The sequence below is a fragment of the Pleurodeles waltl genome, chromosome 1_1 (genome assembly GCF_031143425.1).
Source record: "Pleurodeles waltl isolate 20211129_DDA chromosome 1_1, aPleWal1.hap1.20221129, whole genome shotgun sequence".
Taxonomy (NCBI): domain Eukaryota; kingdom Metazoa; phylum Chordata; class Amphibia; order Caudata; family Salamandridae; genus Pleurodeles; species Pleurodeles waltl.
Genome location: NC_090436.1, coordinates 253,786,127 through 253,808,376, shown reverse-complemented (window position 1 = coordinate 253,808,376; position 22,250 = coordinate 253,786,127). Strand labels below are relative to the sequence as shown.

Sequence of the window (22,250 nt, the reverse complement as noted above, 5' to 3'; positions counted from 1 at the left end):
TATTTCGGAATTATTAAAAAAAACGAAAACTGCTAAATATTATGTGTGTGCCTGTGAAACGGTAAGGTGCCCTCGTAAGAGAATTTGCTCTTGTGAGTTAGTGTATTAGCGCTCCCTGGTTTAGCGCCGAGAGGCGCTTACAGCGTTATCAGTTCATGATTGATACACAGATTGAAGTATCGTGCTTGAAGGTTGGCCCACCGTTCACATTAATGGAATGAAGTCGTTCTTGGGTGTCAGGGCAGCCGTAAGATACTGATGATCTGAAACGTCAAAGCCTCTTTCCCGAGACCCACGCTAGAGTCACTAGTAGAAAGTCATGTGATAACCAGCGACTGTCTTATGGGGCCATATATGTAGGGCGATGGCAGACAGGTCTGTAGAGTTTATCTTACATTATGAGGTACCAGGCATATAGGGAAGTAGCAGGATATGATTTAGTTTTTTTTTCTTGCTCTTAAGTCTGTCAGGTCAGCGTTTTATTGCATGGTGGTTAACCAGTGCTTGTTGTAAGTACTTGCACTTAACAACAAAGGTATTCATTTTATATACCACGAGTCTTAAACGACAGTGCGCCTTACATAGGATTCGCGTACGTACACAGCGGTCGAAGTGCGTAAACAAAACAAAAAAGCATTGGAACTGTGATCCTGAGTACAGTGGGCGGGGATCCGAGAGATGGCTGCAATAACAGAATATTCTCTAGTTATTTTTTTGGCATTTCCCCTGCAGGTAACTGTATACAAAAACGATGCATACATATTCAATGGAAACTAAATGCAACCTAAATATATTGGAGGGAAATGCATTTTCTGGTAGGAAAGATCAGATTGTTAATGTGCTCATTTCAGGTGTGTGTGTGTAAGTGTAACTGGACAGCCAGGTTGCTGTTCAGTGCACCGGGGAAATGCTGACGTGCATTTATATTGCTAAGAGGCTGAAGCCTATGATAGAATGCACTGTGAATATATGCCTGTAAAAATATATATTTCAGTATAAGGCTGCACACAGTATAAATAAACTGTCACAAAATATTCAGAAGGAATATTTAACTGTCCACGGTGCTTCCTAAGTTTATGTTTGTAGTAAGGCCACCTGCACCTAGTGTAAACCTTCTTATAGGCTTCCATAAAAAGGACCCATTCCATATTATATCATTTAAAACCTGTAGTGGCTCCCAAGTAGCCTTTAGATTTGCAGACTAACTTACAACTCAGTTACTCAATTTCTCAGGCAAGTGTTTTTGTAATTTTTTTTTTTTAAATAAAAAGTACTGGACTGTTTTGACCATATTAGGAAAGATGGGGGACATTCCCCCCCCCCCCCCCTTCCCTGTCTGCTTCGACCACTGACGTGACACAGATAGTAACAAGTATTGGCAAACCCAATAAGTATGGCTTGTGTTTTAAGTCCTCATCAAATCACAAAAAAACATGCTGCACAGAAAAACTAAACTAAGGAACACATTTATTGCTTTTTGTACAGAATTTGCCTGAGATAAAGAATTCAGGGGGTTATTCCAACTTTGGAGGAGGTGGTAATCTGTCCCAAATGTGACAGATTTACCACCCGCCGTATTACGAGTTCCATAGGATACAATGGACTCGTAATACGGCTGGTGGTATATCTGTCACTTTACTGTCACTTTTGGGACGGATTACCACTTCCTCCAAAGTTGGAATAACCCCCTCAGTGTGAGGTCATTCAATGTACTTTTACAGATGTAAAAGTGTCCCTCATGCATTGCAAAGCAAGCACTCTTTGTGGTGCAGATTGATAAACTAAACAGCCAAAAGCATGAGGTGGGAGTGATGTAATGTTATGGGTGGAGCAAGAGTCCACTCTTTTTATATTTTAATTAATTGGTAACTGCTGTCAAGCCAGGACTTAAAATACATTTTTTTAAAACACATCAAACCAGCAGTGTACAACATACACTGGCAATGCAATAAGTTGTAGCTTAGAAGTGAAATGGCTGGACACTTCAATCCTTGCAGTCACTCATCAATCCATTCATGCACTCAGTCACTCATGATCCATGCACTCATTTACCACCCGTGCACTCATGTATTTATTCATTATTCATCCACCCATTAATTCATTCTTACATTCACCCACTTTCCCATTCACCTTATCACTAACCTACACTCACCAATCAATGCAGAGGCAACTTCAGTTATCAGCCAACCCTAATGGATTTGCTGCTACTCTTTAGTAGGTGTAAGAATACTTCTGGTAATGTGTGACTGCTAGTCTGTGATGAGTGTGAGAATACTGTTAATATTGTGAGCCTGCTAGTGTTTAATGGTTGTGAGTGGTGTCAGTAGTAGGAGACTGGAGGGGTGTAAGAATGTTTCTGGTAGTGTGTAACCAGGTGTCCTGAATGTTGGCACTGGCCTTTTCCCTCATTAAAGAAGCTTTTTGCTTGACCCGCTAATGGTGGCTGACTTATTGACCTGACTTGGTAAGTGCATGGACGGGTATGAAGTGTAATGTTTAGAAGGTGTCACTCAACTGTTAATAGATGCCTCCTTCTTATACCCTAGACAGTCTGCAGGCACTTGTATGTAAGTGAACTAGTGTATATTTACAACATTATAACACGCAGCCCAGAATAGTAAATGGGCTTAAGTAAAACATTGAAAAACACACAACGAATCAGTACATGACAACATATACGTATAATTTCACTGTGTTATCTATAAGGCTGAAAGTAAGAGCTGGACTGTTTTAAAGAACTAGCTCCTGATTCAAAATGCCAGTAGTTTTGCCTCTGTGTTTTCATTTTACACTTCTCTGATAAATCACTCTTTCATGATTCACTATTTTATGATTCTGTATTTACTTAAACTATATTTGATGTTAATCTATGTGCTGATCCTATTCTCTAGTTGCTCAGAGAAACATTGTGTTTGAGTCCTATATTAGTCGGCCCCCTGATATACCTCTAAAAAATAATAATATATGTATATGTCCAGAAATTTTCTTTTTTGATTTGTGTTTTTAGATCATTAGAGAAGTAATTTAGCTTCAGTAGACATTGCTGATCCCAGCCAAATTTTTCTGGACAACATTTTTAACAAGCATTTGCAATGCAATGGGTCTCACGTTTGCTCGAATTAGAGATATTAGCGATGTAAATTCCTAACATGACTTTTCTTGCCACATAAATTAAAAGTATAACAGTTGACATAACTGAGCTGATTCCAAGGGCCACAGCTGCCATGAGCGCGAAGGAGAGACACAAAAGGGAAAAGAAGTTGGCTCGCAGTCAAAAGTATCAGCAGACATGCAATTATCCATGCAACAGGGTTGATGGCTAAGGTGGTAACAAAACTGCCCCAAGGAGGACAAACTTAAAGCAACAAAGGATTTTTGAAAGGCAAGCCCATGGACGAGTGATAGTGATGTGCGTTCTTAAAAGCCCACTGATAGATTACAACAGACCAGAGCACTTGACCTAAAAATGGCAGATGTGTTGCTGTGATGAGGTAATATTTCAAGAACCATGAGAAGTATATACTTCATTTTGGTGCCAAAACATAGGTTTTGGGGGTCAAATAGTCTTTTAGGAACAGAAAAAACCTCCTTAGAGCACCTATTTCCAAAATTGCGGCTAAAATGGAGGTGATAGATATATAATGTTTTTTATAATCCTTTGATGTATACAGCAAACATTGTTTTTGATCTGAATATGAAAAAAATATATATGTTTAGCACTCCTGTTTTAGACACATTTTCACAGTTCACATGTTTTATTTGTTTTGGCAATTGCTTGTGGTACATTTGAAGAATGTTGAACATTTGAGAAGAGCACATCGACTTGAACATCTTTTTGTAGGGCAGGTATTGCAAGTATGTGTACCTTCTGTGGGTAGAGGCTTTAGAAGTTGTGTAGGTTTTAGCACCCCATCAATATCTTGCCAACCAAATTCACAGGGATCTTTCTCTACATATGAATGATCAAAAAAACATTTACACATCTTCTGATCAAGTAGAACATTCTTTTAATGTGTCCATGCACAGAATATAATGTTGTTGGAAGGTCACTTAGCAAGACTAATCTCTTGAACTCACTGTAGTGAAGATCGTCAAGTGTGTGATAGAACTCGTTTTCCACATGCACAAGATATTTTTCTATGTCTTTAAAGTCACATTCTTCTTCTGTCTCAGCAAATCCTTTTAGAAACTTCACAGGTTCAGCAATTAAAGCTACAAGCTTTGTTTCAATTTTGCTCCTAGTGTCATCACCCTTTAGAATATGTTCCTTGATAAGAACACTGGGCATCTCTGAGTCAAGTGTCTTGTACAGAATATGAAGCGGAATTAAGTGTCTTTTCTCACCTGGTCTATAATGTATCCATAACTCGGACAATCCTTGACTTATGAACATTGTAAGAAATCTAAGTAGCACAATAACCTCTTCGTTGCGGGCGTCGGCCACTGGCCGACGCCCACACACCCTCCCTGGTGCGGGTCATGACCAGTGGCCGACACCAGGAAGGGTATCAATAAATCCTCGGGTGCGTCGCACCCGAGGATTTTTTATTTTTTTTTAAACCCCCCCCCCGGGAGACACGGAAGCTTCCGTGTCTCCCCCCGCCCCCCACCCCCCACCCGCCCCTTTGTGACGCGCTGACGTTGCAAAGGTGTTTTCCCCATCAAAGCAGGAAGCAGCCTTGCGGCCGCTTCCTGCTTTGATGGGGAAAACGGCCTTTCCCACGTTCGGGAAGGCCTCGTAAGAAAGGGGAGTGTCTCCCCTTTCTTACGAGGCCTTCCTGAAAGTGTTTCCTGGCCCCCGGTCGCAGCTGTGCTGCGATCGGGGGCCAGGAAACACTTTCAGGTTTCCTGGCCCCCCGATCGCAGCACAGCTGCGATCGGGGGGCCAGGAAACACTTTGAAAAGGCCTCGTAAGAAAGGGGAGACTCTCCCCTTTCTTACGAGGCCTTCTCAAAGTGTTTCTGGCCCCCGATCGCAGCACAGCTGCGATCGGGGGCCAGGAAACACCACTAGACGCCAGGGATTTCACTTTGGGGGGGCGGCCCCCTCGGAAAACGGGCCGCCCCCCCGGGGGCATAATTAATTAAAAAAAAAAAGGTAGGTGCCCCCTGGGGGGGGGGGGGGGGGGGGGGCGCGATCGCGCCCCCCCCCCCCCCCCCCAGGAGATTGTTTTTTTTTCAAAAAAATAAATAAAATGACAGGGGGTCGCCCGTGGGCAGGGTGACCCCCTGTGGGGGCATTTTTTTTTTTAGATGTTGTAGGGTTTCCCTGGGGGCCATTTTGGCCCCCAAGGAAACCATACAACAACTAAAAAAAATAGATCTATATATAGATCTATATTTATATATCTATGTAGATAGATATATCTATGTACATGGATATATATATATATATATATATATATATATATAGAGGTAGATCTATATATACCAAAGAGATTTATAAAGTGTGCTACTCACCTGTGAGGGTTTCAAGGCGCTTGGGGGGGGGGGGGGGGGCGGGGGGAGGGAAAGGGGCTGGGAGGTTCACTGTTCGAAAAGCCAGGTTTTGAGGCCCTTCCTGAAAAGAAGTAGGTTTTGGGTCTTGCGAAGGTGGGTTGTGAGGGCGTTCCAGGTTTTGGGTGCAAGGTAGGAGAAGGATCTGCCCCCGGTGGTGGTGTGTTTGATGCGGGGGACAGAGGCGAGAGAGAGGTCAGCTGAGCGGACGTTTCGTGTGGGGGTGTGGAAGGTGACTCTCGTTGAGGTAGGCAGGGCCTGTGTTGTGGAGTGATTTGTGTGCGAGGATGAGGATCTTGAAGGTGATCCTTTTGTCAATGGGGAGCCAGTGGAGGGATTTGAGGTGTGGAGAGATGTGTTCGTGTCGGCGGAGGTCGAGGATGAGTCGTGGTGCTGAGTTCTAGATGCGTGTAGTTTGCGCTTGAGTTTTAGAGTGGTGCCGGCGTAGAGGGCGTTTCCGTAATCAAGCCTGCTGCTGATGTGTGCGTGAGTGACAGTTTTTCTGGTCTCTGTGGGGATCCATTTGAATGTTTTTCAGTATACGGAGTGTGTTGAAGCATGAGGAGGTGAGAGCGTTGATTTGTTGGGTCATCGAGAGGGAGGAGTCTAGGATGATGCTGAGGTTGCGTGCGTGGTTGGCGGGGGTGGGTGCAGGGCCTAGCATGGTGGGCCACCATGAGGGGTCCCAGGTGTTTTTGTGTGGGCCAAAGAGGATTATTTCGGTTTTGCTTGAGTTGAGTTTCAGGTGATTGGCTGTCATATATATATATATATATATCACTTTTGTCAATATGTGTGTGGTTTCCCTGGGGGGAAAAGGGTCTGACTTGTCTAGTGGCAGTTTTAGTGCCATAAAGAAGCGCAGAAGGTTTATATGCCTACTGCAAAGAGCAAATCTGTATTTTATGTAAATAGCTGAGTACATTAGCAAAGTCTATGGAGAGATGAAGGGCACTTTTGCTGGGGGGTAATGAGGGAATCCGAGGAGGAGGGAGTGGGAGCACCAATAATGATTGTTGGACTGGGCGCAGGAGGTGCTAAAGACTGTGACGAATGGTATGTGACAAGGTGTTTTTTGAGTGTCTTGAAAGTACGTGCTGATTGAGGGAAGAAGCGCAGGTAAGGTGGCCTCTACTGTTGCACGTATCTCACACACCATCGATTTTGTGACTGTCTACGTAGGCTAGTGTTTTAGAGCAACAGTTTAGCCAATAGCAGAGATGGCATCTTGATGGATGACTGCTGCCTGCACTCGGGTTATAGAGGACCGCTCTGACATAGGATCAGAGACTGAGACATCAGATACTGAGACAGCATCTGAGGGATAGGACAATGGCGCAGACTCTGGGAGTGATTTTTCAGTCAGAGGAGTCCCATTCGATAACTCCTCTTCCAGTACATTATGAGGGAGGTGATGAGGACAGTCCTGCTGTCCCTTCGCAAGCTGTTTGTGCAACTGGGTAATAGTGGGTTAGGCCAACCCAGAGAGCAGGTGAATGCGGCGGCAAGCAGAGAGAGAGTGCTCTCTTGGGAGCTCCCCAATTTAGTTCAGCCCCAAATTCCACCACCCAAATCATATTGTGGAGACATCAAAATTATCCATGGCAAAACAAACTGGTTTTGTAAGGCAGGCACCTGTGTTTTTGGTCCTGGATTCGGCGGCCATATAGAGAAAGACACTAAACCCAAACATTTCTGGAAACTAGACATTCGGGGGAGTCCACAGAGGTGTGACTTGTGTGGCTTCCCCAAAGTTTTCTTACCCAGAATACCCTGCAAAGCTGAAATGTTGAAAAAAAAAACTCAATTTTTCTCGCATTTCTGTCACACAAACTACAGGAATATGCTGGGATCCACAATATTCCTACCACCCAGTGACTCCTCACCTGTCCTGATAAAAACACTACCCCACTTGAGTGCCTACACCTAGTGTCTGTGTCAGGAATGGATCACCCCAGGGTCAACAGCTGCCTCACGTAAGGACCAACATTGACCGTTGTGTGATCTATTCCTGTCGCAGGCACCAGGCCTAACCACACAAGTGAGGTATCATTTTTATCGGGAGGCTTGGGGGAACGCTGGGTGGAAGGAAATTTGTGGCTCCTCTCAGATTCCAGAACTTTCTGTCACCGAAATGTGAGGAAAACTTGTTTTTTTAGCCACTTTTTGAGGTTTGCAAAGGATTCTGGGTAACAGAACCTGGTCCGAGCCCCGCAAGTCACCCCTCCTTGGATTCCCCTAGGTCTCTAGTTTTCAGAAATGCACAGGTTTGGTAGGTTTCCCTAGGTGCCGGCTGAGCTAGAGGCCAAAATCTACAGGTAGGCACTTTGCAAAAAACAGCTCTGTTTTCTGTGATGTGTCCACGTTGTGTTTTGGGGCATTTCCTGTCGCGGGCGCTAGGCCTACCCACACAAGTGAGGTATCATTTTTATCGGGAGACTTGGGGGGACGCTGGGTGGAAGGAAATTTGAGGCTTCTCTCCGATTCCAGAACTTTCTGTCACCGAAATGTGAGGAAAACCTGTTTTTTTAGCCACATTTTGAGGTTTGCAAAGGATTCTGGGTAACAGAACCTGGTCAGAGCCCCGCGAGTCACCCCATCTTGGATTCCCCTAGGTCTCTAGTTTTCAAAAATGTACAGGTTTGGTAGGTTTCCCTATGTGCCGGCTGAGCTAGAGGCCATAATCTACAGGTAGGCACTTTGCAAAAAAACAGCTCTGTATTTTGTGAAAAAATGGGATGTGTCCACGTTGTGTTTTGGGGCATTTCCTGTCGCGGGCGCTAGGCCTACCCACACAAGTGAGGTATCATTTTTATCGGGAGACTTGGGGGAACATAGAATAGCAAAACAAGTGTTATTGCCCCTTATCTTTCTCTACATTTTTTCCTTCCAAATATAAGAGAGTGTGTAAAAAAGACGTCTATTTGAGAAATGCCCTGCAATTCACATGCTAGTATGGGCACCTCAGAATTCAAAGATGTGCAAATAACCACTGCTCCTCAAAACCTTATCTTGATCCCATTTTGGAAATGCAAAGGTTTTCTTGATACCTCTTTTTCACTCCTCATATTTCAGCAAATGAATTGCTGTATACCCAGTATAGAATGAAAACCAACTGCAGGGTGCACCTCATTTATTGGCTCTGGGTACCTAGGGTTCTTGATGAACCTATAAGCCCTTTATATCCCCGCAACCAGAAGAGTCCAGCAGACAAAACGGTATATTGCTTTCAGAAATCTGACATCGCAGGAAAAAGTTACAGAGTAAAACATAAAGAAAAATGGCTGTTGTTTTCAGCTCAATTTCAATATTTTTTTATTTCAGCTGTTATTTTCTGTAGGAAAACCTTGTAGGATCTACACAAATGACCCCTTGCTGAATTCAGAATTTTGTCTAGTTTTCAGAAATGTTTAGCTTTCCGGGATCCAGCATTGGTTTCACACCCATTCCTGTCACTAACTGGAAGGAGGTTGAAAGCACCAAAAATAGTAAAAATGGGGTATGTCCCACTAAAATGCCAAATTTGTGTTGGAAAATGTGGTTTTCTGATTCAAGTCTGCCCGTTCCTGAAAGGTGGGAAGATAGTGATTTCAGCACCAGAAACCCTTTGTTGATGGCATTTTCAGGGAAAAAACCACAAGCCTTCTTCGGCGGCCCTTTTTTCCCATTTTTTTGGAAAAAACTAAATTTTCACTGTATTTTGGCTATTTTCTTGGTCTCCTCCAGGGTAAACCACAAACTCTGGGTACCATTAGAATACCTAGGATGTTGGAAAAAAAGGACGCAAATTTGGCGTGGTTAGCTTATGTGGACAAAAAGTTATGAAGCCCTAAGCGCGAACTACCCCAAATAGCCAAAAAAGGGCTCAGCACTGGGGGGGAAAAGGCCCAGCAGCTAAGGGGATAATAACATCTATGTCATTTGACAGTACAATGACTCGATTGTAACCATTTCAAACAGCCCACTCAACATGTGGCACAACACGAAGGTCAGCTTCCTCCAATTTGCTGTTAAGTTCTTGAACATTATGGCCCGTACCTTTTGAATATCTCCCGCCAGGCAGCAGCGCCTCATTGGCAATCATTCCACTTGCAATAATTGGGATTTCAGTGTTCACTGAAGCATCAGCAATGTTTTGGCGAGTTAACATTTCCATGTTCGATGTTGATGACCAGAATTTATTAAGTTGCACAGGTGTAGATTTTGAATTTTTGATGCAGGCAAGGTCATTTGTTCCACTTGTAGACACTTGTCTGATTCTCTTGCATTCTTTGACAGCTAGTTCAAGATAACTGTCAGAGACAATGTGCAGTTCTAGCAAGGTGCACACTGACTTTGATATCTGTAGAACAGATTGAATGACATCTCTAAAGTTTTGCATGGATGAAATCTTGACCATTTACAATAGTGACATATAGTCTGCAACAGCAGTTTTCAATGACCACACCTTTTCGAATTGAAATTCTTCAGGTAAAAGTTTTTTTTAAAGCTTTTGTACGAGTCTTTGCTTCACTGGTTTGGTTGCAGCATTTCTATCAAATATTGTATTTGTTGGAAGAAGGTTATTCAACAGAATATCCTTGATATTGGGAGCGACCCTTGACCCAAGGGTAGGTCGCTCCCCCTGCCGCTGCAGCTCCTCCAGCTCCTCCTGAGTTCCTGAGACCCACCTCACAGTAAGTACCCCCCACCTCCTAGCCCCTCGCCCTGCCCAGCGCTACTCACCCTCTCTCCTGTTCCTGCTTCTTTTCCTCCTCTCTGTCTCTTCCTCCTCGCTCCTCCTCTGCAATCTTCTTCTGCACTCTTCTTCTCCCCGTCTTCTCTCTTCTTTTGTGTGCTCCTCAGCCTCTCCTGTCGCCTCTCTTCTTCCTCATCTTGCTCTGTGGTTTTCTGCCTTCTTCTCTTCGTCTTCTGTATCTTCTTTGTTGATCTTCTGTTCGTCTGCTCTTCTGCTTCTCTGTCCCCTGCATCTTCCTCTGTGTTCTTCTGTTCTTCTGTGTTCTTCCGGTCCTCTGTGTTCTTCGGTGTTCTTCCGGTCTTCTGTGTCCTTTTCTTCTGTTTTCTTCGGTTCTTCTGTTCTTCGGTCTTCTCCGACTCCTGTCTCTTCCCGCCCTTGTCTCTGCCCTCCTGCTCCTGCCTCACCCCCCTCTATCTCTCACTATCACCCACATGTACCCTTTCACTACCTGCCTCCCTCACTCCTCTACCTATCTCTCCACCTAACTCCCTCACTCACCCCCTCCTCCTATCTACCTATTTTTCTATCTCTCCACCTATCTATCTATTTCCCTATCTCTCCCCCCGTCCCGACACCCCGTTACCTATCTCCCTATTCTCTCACTCTACCTCTCACCCACCTCTACCACCCCCCCTCCCTTTTCAACCCTACTCCTATCTATCTCCCTATTCTCCTAAAACTCTAACACTCACCCCCCCTCCACCCTTAAACCCCCCTCCCCCAGCACTTCTCACTCTACCTGTCCCCCCCTCGCGCTTTCCCGCCGCGACCTCCTGCACGCCCCCAGCTCCCATTCGCCCCCAGCTGACCCCTCCCCCCCCCCCCCTCCTCCCTCTTATGGCGGCCGCTGCGCGACCGCGCCGGAGGCGTGCCAGAGGCAAGCCCGTCCGCGCCTGGCCCGTGCCCAGCGCCACAACCCCTGGTCCCCAGCCCTCCCCTACCCCGCTGACCCGCTACGACCCCACCACCCTCCACGCCCTCAACCCCGGGCGCTCCAACACCTGCTTCCAAGCCCACCCCAAGCGCACCCATGGACCCTTCGCCTGGAACTCCTGCAAACGCATCTTCCACCACGCAACTACCACGACCACCAGCCCACGCGCCATCAACCACCTCAAGTGCATCCTGGTCAACGCTTGCTCTGTCCACAAGCACGCTGTTGAACTCTGGGACCTCCTGGACTCCACAGCTCCGGACGTCGCCTTCATCACGGAAACCTGGATGAACGCCTCATCAGCTCCAGACATCGCCATCCCCGAAGGCTACAAGATCTCCAGAAAAGACCGCACCAACCAAGTAGGAGGAGGCATTGCCATCGTCTTCAAAGACTCCATCAACGTCACCACCTCCACCGAAGACACCCCTCTCGCCGCTGAACATCTGCATTTTCAAATTTGCACCAACCCCAGGACCAGCCTCAGAGGATCCCTTGTCTACCGTCCCCCCGGACAGCGCACCCCTTTCAGCGACGCCATCGCCGACTTCATCTCCCCGCACGCCCTTGCCTCGCCGGACTACATCCTCCTAGGCGACCTCAACTTCCATCTGGAACAGAACATCGACCCCAACACCACCGCCCTACTCGCCAACCTCGGCCTCAAGCAACTGGTGAACATCGCCGGACACACGATCGACCCTATCTTCTCCGCCAGCAAACACATCTTCTTCAGCCACACCTCCGCTCTACACTGGACCGACCACAGCTGTGTCCACTTCACATTCCGACGCGAGACCCGCCACCTCCGCACTCAACCCATCCCTCGTCAACAGTGGAACAAGATCCCCGAAGAGCAACTCCTCTCCGCACTCGCCGCCAACCAACCCACCCTCACCACCGACCCCAACGACGCAGCCCTCAGCCTCACAAACTGGATCTCCAACTGCGCAGACAACCTTGCTCCCCTCAAACGCACGCATCGACAGACCAACACCAAAAAACCTCTCTGGTTCTCTGACACCCTCAAAGAATCAAAGAAAACTTGTCGCACCCTCGAGAAGGCCTGGCGCAAGGACCACACCGCTGACAACATGACCGCCCTCAAGAACGCTACCCGCGAACACCACCACCTGATCCGCGCTGCCAAAAGGGACTTTTTCACCAACAAACTAGACAAAAACAGCCACAACAGCAGAGAACTTTTCAGCATCGTCAAGGAGTTCGCCAACGCAAACGCCGTCACGCCCTCACAGGATTGGTGCGAATCCCTCGCCACCTTCTTCCACCGCAAGATCAGCGACCTCCACGACAGCTTCGGACACCAGACCCAGCCTAACATCACCGAACCCGCACCCCCGGCCTTCACCCTCAACAACTGGACCCACATCAACACTAAAGAAACCAAATCCATCATGAACTCTATCCATTCCGGCGCCCCTTCGGACCCCTGCCCTCACTTCATCTTTAATAAAGCCGACGACATCATCGCCCGCACCTCCAGGCCGTCATCAACTCTTCTTTTTCTTCTGCTACCTTCCACGAATGCTGGAAACACGCCGAAGTCAACGCCCTCCTAAAGAAACCTACGGCTGACCCGAGCGACCGGAAAAACTTCCGCCCCATCTCTCTCCTGCCTTTCCCTGCCAAGGTAATAGAGAAGACCGTCAACAAACAGCTGACCACCTTCCTGGAAAACAACAACCTGCTCGACCCTTCACAAACCGGATTCCGAACCAACCACAGCACGGAAACTGCCCTCATCTCGGTCACAGACGACATCAGAACCCTGATGGACAGCGGTGAAACAGTCGCCCTCATCCTCCTCGACCTCTCTGCGGCCTTCGACACCGTCTGTCACCGCACCCTAATCACCCGCCTCCGCTCCACCGGGATCCAAGGCCAGGCCCTGGACTGGATCGCCTCCTTCCTCTCAAACCGCTCCCAAAGAGTTTACCTCCCACCGTTTCGCTCAGACCCCACCGAGATCATCTGCGGCGTACCTCAAGGCTCATCGCTCAGCCCGACACTCTTAAATGTCTACATGAGCCCCCTCGCCAACATCGTACGCAAGCACGACATCATAATCACCTCCTACGCCGACGACACCCAACTTATACTCTCCCTCACCAAGGACCCCGCCAGCGCCAAGACCAACCTACAAGAGGGTATGAAGGACGTCGCAGATTGGATGAGGCTCAGCCGCCTAAAGCTGAACTCTGACAAAACGGAAGTCCTCATCCTCGGCAACACCCCGTCCGCCTGGGACGACTCCTGGTGGCCCACGGCACCGCACCGACCCCCACAGACCACGCCCGCAACCTCGGCTTCATCTTGGACCCCCTTCTCACCATGACCAAGCAAGTCAACGCCGTGTCCTCCGCCTGCTTCCTCATGCTCCGCAAGATCTTCCGCTGGATCCCCGCCGACACTAGAAAAACCGTGACCCACGCCCTTGTCACGAGCCGCCTCGAATACGTCAACACCCTCTACGCTGGGACCACCACCAAAATCGCCTGCAACGCATTCAAAACGCCTTGTCCCGCCTCATCCTCGACGTACCCCGCAACAGCCACATCTCCGCACACCTGAGACACCTGCATTGGCTCCCAGTCAGCAAAAGGATCACCTTTCGACTTCTCACCCACGCACACAAAGCCCTCCACAACAAGGGACCGGAATACCTCAACCGACGCCTCAGCTTCTACGTCCCCACCCGCCTCCTCCGTTCCTCTGGCCTCGCGCTCGCTGCTGTCCCTCGCATCCGCCGATCCACGGCGGGTGGGAGGTCTTTCTCCTTCCTGGCAGCCAAGACCTGGAACTCCCTCCCCACCAGCCTCAGGACCACCCAGGAGCACTCCGCTTTCCGGAGACTCCTAAAAACCTGGCTTTTTGAGCAGCAGTAACCCCCCCCCTTTCCCCTAGCGCCTTGAGACCCGCACGGGTGAGTAGCGCGCTTTATAAATGTTAATGATTTGATTTGATAAATTCACCCCTACATCCATCTATATGCTTGCAATAGTTCCTGTTTTGTAGTGGCTGGTTGGATAAAACTCATACTATGGCAATTAAAGCAAGAACGTTTAGCTTTAGTGATTGTGTCAAAAAGCCTTATTGCTTTTAATAAAAAAACTCTCCTGCTTCAGTTATGCGAATAGTTTCAATGCATGTTCCAAGACATCTAGTAGACATATCTTTATAATGTTATCCACATATCGTTTGGCCAAAAGTTGTATAGTCGCACAGGCTGTCATTTCAAAGTGGTTTCCTTGCTGCTGCATAAAATGAAGAAGTCTGTCAACATGTTTATTAAAGCGTCCCCCCCCTTGTTTGCCCCACAAGTTCGTGGTGAGGAACAGTTTCCCGATGGTCCATTAATTTGGAATTTGTCATCTCTCTGAAAACATTGCAAAACGAAAGGGCTGCTTGGTAAACTAGCTGCCATTGAGCAACATATTCACTTTTATGTGTGTTATCTACAATTCCCTTGCAGTTTGTCTGTGGTCTCTGGATCGTCTGTTCCAGTTTCATATCTAGAGCCATAGCATTGAACCTTCCATCCCTGTCTTTCACCACAAAATGTCTTTTGATTAATTTGCTGTAGAGGTATGGTTTTTCCACTCTTTCCAATTATCAGGGGAATATCTCGGGTAGTGCATGCAATTAGATCCGCCAAACACAGTAATCCGTGACTCCACAGTCTTCACATGCAGCTCCCAATCACCGTCCTAATAAGCATGTGCCAACTTTTGTTCACTAGAGCTATTGTGTATAAAATGTTTCCCCAGTACTTGCAAAGTTCAGAGCCCCCCCCCCACCCCAAATAAAGTATTTCAATGCAATGTTTCTATAGCCTCCAATATGATGAGCATACCTTGTAACGAACAAACATAATTAGTTCTGATCAATACTGACTGGACAGTTGTTTTTCTTTTTCTTTTTTTTCTTTTTTCTTCCAAAGATTTCAGCCTCAGTAAGTGCATTGTTTACACACCATCAAATGAGATAACTTTGTGCACACTGCAACTTTTGTCATGTGGCGAACACCCATCATTTGATAAAGATCATCAAATTGTACTGGATTGCTCATACAAAAGTTGGCTACAATACAGAAAATACCTCCATTTCAGAAAATTGGCAGGATAGGCTGGTCTTCAAGCTGAGTACACACATTTTGTAATTTTTTTTATAGCTGTGTTATACTCTTGCGTAGTTTGTGACTGAAGATGGTATTACTGGTAAAAACTCAACCGTCTTCAGTGAGACGGTATTCTGAGAGATCAGAGCATGAATTACAGCTCACGTAGATAGTGGCTTTTCTTCATCCGTCAGTCTGTACTAAATAAGCACTATGATAAATTTAGTTGGGTTATAAGTTTGCAGCTTTGTTTGTTTATTCCTACAGCTGACACAACTTTTGTTCCAGTAGCAACTTCATTGGTACAGTCTTGAGAAAGCACCATGGCAGTATCATGTGGGGTGGATGTTACAGACAAAGAAGAGCTGTCTTCAAAATCAAATTTATCAAGAGAAGCAATTGTAAATCCTTTCTTGGTAAAGTGACTTGGAAGTGGTGTGCTGTCGTATTCACAAGACTTTATAGCATGAGCTGCTAACGAGTTCCTGCTCCGTACTATGTCTTTATAACTTGTTGATACACCAATCCTCTTCATTGAAGTGATTAGCTCTCTGCTTTTGCACTTGTCATAGATTGTGTGAGCAGTCATCATGTCAGGGATGTGGAATTCCTATTGCCCCTGGGACATCTTGTTTGGGGTCAAGGGCAACAAGTTTTTATGTTTACTTTGTCCTTGGGACAAGTAGGCCCAACCCTCTGCAGCACAAACCATTTGGCTGCTTGTTTACAGAGAGTGGAACTCTCTGCAGTTGAGGTAATGTGTTTCCAAAAGATAATGCTGTTCGAACTTGTATTTATGGTTAATTATTTGAAAGCCTTCATTATTAGGGTGAGTGCTGTAAATAAATGTTTTAAGGTCACACTTCACTACTGACGTTGGTTCCAGTACAAAAAAAAAAATGTGTATACACATGTCTGAAAAGTTTAGGCTATGAGGCTAAGTATAATGCTCCCAGAATGCTCTCTGATTAGATGCAAATGAAGTGTCATTTAGTAAAATGTGTTGATGCATGCTAGTATTTTCCAAAAATATTTCTAATGGAAAATCAGTGTAACCATTTTCAACACGACTATGGGAAGCATGAAAATAAACAAACACTGACAAAGCCAACTGATCTGACATATTTTTATAAGTCTTTTAGTTTCATCAATGCGTGTCTTGTTTTGACATGGCTTTTGTAACATTTTATTGTTGTGGGAGCTTCCAGGCCCTCAACATTGTAACAAACACTGGCAAAAAAAAAAAAAAAAGTTATGGAACTCTAAAAGCACACGTTGCCACCAGTGGCATAACAAAGGCCCCGCAGCCGCCCTCCAGGGGGCCCCTTCAGCAAAGCACCTGCCCTCAGTGAGTCTGGAGAGGGGGCTCCTCCATGTTCTTTGCAAAGGGGCACCCTCCAGTTTCGTTACGTCACTGATTGCCACTGTAGTTCCTGACACTGAACAAAACTACTTTGTGTGCCAATTGTTTTGTGACCGCGGGCGCAAACCATTCGCAGTTTGCACCCATTTCAAATGGGTTCTAACACTTTCGCATTTTTCCGTTTTTGTAATGCATCTCATTTTCCTTTAAGGAAAATGGGCTGCATTACAAACAAAAAAAGAAACTGCTTTATTGAAAAGCAGTCACAGACCTGATGGTCTGCTGTCTCCAGCAGGCCACCATCCCTGTGAGGGCCACTATTCGCAAGGGGGTTGCAAATTGCGACCCACCTCATGATTATTCATTAGGTGGGCATTTGCGAAGCCCTTGCGAATCACAGATGGTGTCAGGGACACCATCCTACATTCGGATTTGCAACTCACAAATTGCGAGTCGCAAATCTGAACCTACCTACATGTGGTTCCAAATTCTTAAAGAAAGTCACAAAAGTGCACCCATGGTATATTTGCTCATGTGAAAATCTATTGAGCATTTGCAAGTTCATTTTCCCTCCAGCCACTTTCTTCCCAACCCTGGAAGAAGTTCTAATTCTGCCTTTGTCAGGAGTAAATGTCCAACCTTTCTTATTATGGGAAAATATTAGAGAGAAGCTGGTGAAAATCTTTAAAACATGCAGGTGAGTAGGTTTGCAGACTCAAAGGCATTCCAGCCCTGTAACTATTGCTTACTGCTTCCTCCAGCCCCAGTATGCAGATCTGCAGAAAGGTGGCAAAATAAGGAAATTGCTACAGTAGGGATTGAAACTGCAAGTATTCAAGCCCTACTATGGTAGTAGCCCTGGCATAATCAGAGAGGCTATTATCAGAGCTCTTCATAATGAGATTGCTGCCATAATTTGTCGCCACACTACATGGCACCAAAGGGACAAGTAGATCTTTTTACAGGACAAGTAGATTTGAGAAGCAACTTGTCCCCTGGACAAGTAGATATTTTAATAAATTCCACACCCCTGCATGTGTAGCAGAGTTTTCTTTTTGCCCTGATGTAATTCATAAAACATGATTAGGAAAATACAGTAAATTTGCACAGCATAAGCTTGTTGATTCATGGGATTGTCTTCCACTTCTTCGCTTAGATTTAAAGTCGCCATCATTGTTGTCGGCTTCTGTTCCGAACTCAAGAACTTTAGTTTGTAACGGTTTTGCTTGCTGATCTTAAACAATGATGTAAACAAATTTGAGACAACATCAAGCCTTCTTGTTGGCTTCCATGATTTGCGGAGCTCTGGGGAATCACAAAATGTGTCATTAAGTCCAAAATCGAAATCTTTCCGAACGTTTCTTAAAATGGTTCCACCTGATTTTACTGCAATTTATTATCTTATTTTGGCAGCGAGAGCTTAAGGAGTCAAATCAGCTGAGAACACCATAGGTGGCTCATTCTTTTTGTTAGATTGACAAAAACAAATTCTGTCATTGTACATTCTCACCAGAAAAATCTTAATTTCATTATTATGGATCAATACAATTTCACCAATGTTGCCCATTATTTCTCTGATCTCATGGTGTGTGAACCTGTAGCCTGCACTCAAGTGACTTTAAAACTTAATTTGCTTTTTCATACAGTGCAAACTTAACGGAAGGCTGGTGGTTACGTCGCTGCTTGATAGCTCATTGTACATTCATATTTTCGAATGTATGCACGCATGCAGTTCGGGTGGGTTTACAAATCTGCTGCAAATACATTCACCTCACTGTTTAGATCAGCTACTCTCCTGGAAAAAGTAATCTTGCAAGAAACTAGTTGCAGATGAAAACATGTTTGCCCTTTCTTAGAAGAGACAGATTCTTGTGATTCACTGGTTTCTACTATTTATTGACAGATCTTTATAGGCTTTTTTTCATTGTATAGGTCTTGTAGCACTTGTTGTTACAATGATAACATATTTGATCCCCATCAGTTTCAATCTTTTGTGAACTTCATCTTGCCGTATTTCTGCAGCATTGCAAACTCTTCTGTCCAACTGCAGTTGGGTAGCTTTTCTTTCAAATTAGTTTGGCATATGACACATTTTTCTTTGTTGCACGAGTCCTCAGATTTTGAAGTTAGCAACACTGTCGGGAGAGAACGATCCTCTGCTACCACCTGCTTTGCTCATGTTTATGAATTGTAATCAATGGAAAATCTGAAAGAAAAAACATATAGAAATAAATTATCAATACGATGGCTAAAACACATTTTTATAGAGCTGAGGAATTATTTTCTCTCTTACTTGACCCCTAAGACCTATGTTTTTACACCAAAATAAAGTGTATACTTCTCATGGTTCCTGAAATGACGACATCACTGCAACACATCTGCCATTTTTAAAAATGTCATCCAGAAAAAATCAGCCCGGATTAGCAATGTCTACCCAAGCTAAATCACTTCTATAATAATACAAAAACGCAAATCAAAAATGAAAATCTCTGGATAACATTTTTTTTACAGAGGCATATCAAGGGGCCAGGACCATATGCTCCAAAGGTGGACAACGAAAAAAAGACACCCATTATACCCACATTGTTTGGGTCATGAAGGCACTAGCACCCCCAGAAACCCCGATGGAGGTCTCATTTAGTCAGAGAAATAAACTAGTTTAGTACCCAGTGAGAGAGTACACTATACATGTGGAAAATCCAGTGATTAACCTGTAGTTACACTCTGTGGTAATTTGTAAAAGAATGAGTGCCGGTGGACAAAGATGCTGATCAGTAGCCCCCTGCTGAAGCTATTGAATTTCAGTGTGCCGAATACCAAGGCTGTGTAGCCCTGAACCCACCTCCGATGTCTTAACCAGCACCAGGGACTCTGTTGAATTATCTCAATTTTACAGGTTTCTTCTTTCTCTCTTTGTGACAGTTTGTCTGTCTTTCTCTTCGTCCATCCATACTCTTTGTTTTTATTCTCTCTTGCCTTTGGAAAATAGCATATCGGGAATAATAAGTGCCGGGCCCCACAAATGAGTGCTGGTGGCCTCCACATGCTCAGATACAGCACTGGTGATACTACAAATAAGACATAGAGCTGCTAAGTGTGAGTGAAAATTATGAATCTGAGCCATTATTAGTTTTGTGCTGTTATACCTTTAATTAGCCAGTTTAATGGATGCCATTTCACTGTACATTTTTCAAAGATTAGGTTCAGTGAGCCAGGTTTATTTGAGGTAGCACATTTGTTCTGATGACAGGCCTTAAAACAATCGCTGAACAGGACTGAAATGTCAGCATTTTTCCTTTTTTCTGCATATGATTCTTCTTTTGTATCTTCATGTGCATGAGATGTACGTGAGGGGCCTTGTGATGTTTTTAATTTCATCATTGTTGGTTTGTATGTGTTGTATTTTGTTGTGTTCTTGGGTGCAATTGTGTTTTTCCCATCGTCTACATAAAGCGAGATAAAATAATTTATATTTATAAAGATTTTTTGAGAGATAAGCATTGTATTACAAATTATAGATCGTCCTTCATGTATACTGTTTATTCTTGTATTCGGTACTAGTTTATTTCTCTGATTAAATGGTGAGTTCCGGGGTTCTGTTAGTTGCTACTATGTGGCTAAGGGAAAATCTCTTTTGCTAACATACAAGGTGTGTTCTGTAATCAGTAAAGAATAATTTAAACGTTTGCTTGGGACCTTTAAACTTCCTCATGGGCCTTGTGCTCTTAGATGAGGACAGAAATCAGCCCCCCATATCTATGTTATTGGGTGTTTAGTTTAAATTGCTTGGATCCCTTAGGTAATAATGTTACACCTTAATGTTCAACATTTCTCATACAACACTGATTATGCCCACCCCTTACTAAGGGGTTGTGATCAAAGATGGTGGCAGTTCTAGTATGTGGTGCCTCTGTGTTGCTTTTTAACCCTAGCCAATGTAACACTGTCAAGTGCAGCAAAATTACTGATTAGGCAAAATTGTTTGATTACAAATATGATGGGCGTCTAAGGGGACAACCTGTGACAGGTTCTGAAATATATACATAAGAACGAACATGTTGAATCCGTAAGTGCCCCATATTGGGAATAGGATTGTGTGATTATATTTAATGCCATCCAGGGACATCTTATTAAGATATGTTGGTTACAAAATAGTGAAATAAACACTACCATAAATTGGCAGCTCACCTGCACTGAAAGTATTAGTAGCTCATAATGGGCTCCTACCTTAAACCCATCCTCTCCTCACAGCCTCTTAAAAAAATCATAGAAGCATCTGCAAAGTAAAGCGATTTAGTTATTTACACCATGGAGCTGGCATTTTATGCCAAATCCCCAAAAAAATGATTGAGTGCGCACACAACCCAAGGATCAGAGTAGGAGAGGACAGCTTTTAAAAGTCAACAATCATGGGATGCTTAAAGATGAATTGAGAGAGACAAGACTGACTGTCTAAAAACCTTTTACGTTTGCACTGGAGCAAAGGGCAGACTGGGAAATTGGCAATTAGGATTGGACAAACACATGGTATAGTTGAAGGTATGTAGTTATGTGGTATTTCTATGATCCAAACTCTGCCAAAAGGCAGAGGAGAGCTGTACATGACTATGGGCCTGAGTACAAGTTTGGCAGTCTTGTCATGGCAGTGTCGGAAACCTAGAGCACGACTAGGCGGTCCGCCAGCCGAATTATGATGTTTGCAGTTTGCTGAATTAGAGACCGCCAGAGTCCCACTGACGCAGCCAGCCAGCAGCCGACCACTGTGATGGCACCTGGGGAAAAGCAACTGCGACAGGGCCATGTAGACAAGGTTACCTCCATCCACATTACGATGTGCTTTTCCTTCAAGCCAACTGTAGTGGGGAAGACCGTCTGCTTTGAATAGCGGAATCGAAGGAAATGAGGTGCTTGCTCCCCCCATTTCCTACTTTTCCTTTCTGTCTCAGATGTAGGTCCCTTTGTCCAGGGCCATACCTTTCCAGCAGCAAATTCACCTGTACCAAAATCGAAGAAATACAGGTAAGTACAATTTGCATTTTTCTGCCATTGACTGAACTGGGCATATATGGCCCAGTCTCTAGGAATGGAATGGGACATGCACAATGTATTTTTATACGTCATGCATTTGTGTACCTTTTGGTCAAAATGTGGACACCTGCATTTACGCAAATGTAAAAATGTACCTTGTATTGCTGCCCGCGTCACCCGCTGGTCCACCGCCATCAGGCACACTGCTTCTGTGCCAGCAGTAACATTGTAATACGGCCGGCTGGAGACTCCAGGCTCTGTGGTCTTTTTGAGACTGCCGCCTTGGTGGTCTGGCTGCCTGACCGCCAAACTCTTAATCTGGCGCTGTGGTTTTGTTAAGAAAAAACATTCTATAATATAGTGACGGTATATTGAGTTTCTGTAGCACAGCAGCATATTTTTTAACCGGCCTCCTGTTTCTTTAGAGTTCTTAGGAATGTTGTCGATTTCCTACACGCTCCTGTATCTGGTTACCACATGAGCTGCATGCATCCTAATCGAGTCTCGTTGGCCACTTGACCCCCTTCTCATGTTTACAAATGTAGACAAGGCAT

At 45.0% G+C, this 22,250-nt stretch overlaps 1 protein-coding gene across 2 annotated transcripts in view; it reads left to right on the top strand.

Annotated features, from left to right (window-relative positions):
- Positions 1–22,250, top strand: part of HMGCS1 (3-hydroxy-3-methylglutaryl-CoA synthase 1) — a 72,774-nt gene that overhangs the window by 246 nt on the left and 50,278 nt on the right. The window lies entirely within an intron of this gene.